Source organism: Anomaloglossus baeobatrachus, chromosome 10 (assembly GCF_048569485.1).
Source record: "Anomaloglossus baeobatrachus isolate aAnoBae1 chromosome 10, aAnoBae1.hap1, whole genome shotgun sequence".
NCBI lineage: Eukaryota > Metazoa > Chordata > Amphibia > Anura > Aromobatidae > Anomaloglossus > Anomaloglossus baeobatrachus.
In genome coordinates, this window is record NC_134362.1 from 123,124,092 (window position 1) to 123,125,513 (window position 1,422).

The 1,422-nt window shown below is 45.1% G+C and overlaps 1 pseudogene; it reads right to left on the minus strand.

The window, feature by feature from the left end:
- Positions 1-993: 993 nt before the first annotated feature.
- On the minus strand, positions 994-1,199 carry LOC142255496 (U2 spliceosomal RNA; annotated as a pseudogene).
- Positions 1,200-1,422: the final 223 nt, after the last annotated feature.

Below are 1,422 nucleotides of genomic sequence, written 5' to 3' on the forward strand. Positions count from 1 at the left end.
GCCAGTGTACCAAGGACATGTTGAGCAACATGAAGGCGGCTGGGGTTATCCGTGACAGTTGTAGCCTTTGGGCAGCTCTGTTGATCCTGTTAAAAAAGAAGGACGGCACCACTCCCCGTATTGAGGAATCGCTAGCTGCATTGAGAACTGCAAATTATTTTTCTACCCTTGATCTCACTAGTCACTATTGGCAAGTGTCCGTTGCTGAGGCAGACCGGGAGAAGACCGCCTTCGCCACCCCTATGGGTCTCTGCGAGTTCAAAAGCATGCCCTTCGAGCTGTGCAATGCGCCAGGAACCTTCCAGAGGCTGATGGAATGCTGCTTGGGACAAGATTTTAGGGTGTATAAAAAGGGAGATTAGATCCCGTGATCCCAACGTATTGTTACACCTCTATAAATCACTTGTAAGGCTACATCTGGAATATGGGAACCAGTTTTGGGCTCCACATTTTAAAAAGGACATTCAGAAGTTAGAGTCAGTTCAAAGGTGGGCAACTAGACTACTACAAGGAATGGAAGGCCTCCCATATGATGACAAGTTGAAAAAGTTATTAAGTGATTATTGGCTGCAATGGGGCTTTCTGGCTGGTGCCAGCCTCTGTTCTTAGCACACAGGAACCACAATCCCTACACCATGCTTCAATGGATTCTCTCATCCCAGCCCAGTAAAACTACATATTTTACACAGTCATAAGCAGCCAAAAGGGATCTATTCTATTCAATTGCAAATGATCTAGATAAGACTGAGAATAAGATACTGCACGGGACATAGCAGAGTTGGTCAAGTTGAGTGGAGATGAGTTTGCTATTTGGCACAGCTTTTTGCATCAATAAAGCAAGTAAAAGGTGTGAAAGATAAAAAAAAGGGTGAAAGTGTGAAAAGTGAATTGGCCAAATTGAGGTGCATATAAAGTTTTTGCTTTCTTTCAATTCACTAATGGGGCTCATTTGAATCAGGTGAATTGAGTTCTGCTTTTGGAAACTGGGTTAAGAAGGGGTGCACCAGTCCTGGAGGTACTGCAATACCAGGTCAATGCGTGGAGCGTACAGAGCAAGATTTTTTCCATCTCCTTGTTCTAAAAATCCATTTAATATATGGTCCCCAGAGAGGGGACGTATCAGATATTAAACTGATAAGAACAGATTTAATTTTTTTTTTTTCTGTTTATCAGTAGGACTTCAAAATAACAAAGGTGATCGCCTCCCGTTGCCTGGGAACCGTCCAGGCACAAGAGGGCTATGTGTCACCAGAAGGCGCACACACTTCCTCAAGGCCGGCAGACGTGCAATCCCAGGCACCTTCCAGTACCGACCAAGGTAGCGTCCTCCGAAACTACACTTGATCTTAGCCAAAAGGCCGAGAAGCTATAACCCGAATTGGTTACGGCCTTGAGTGGCACCCTGGCCTATACCGGACACAT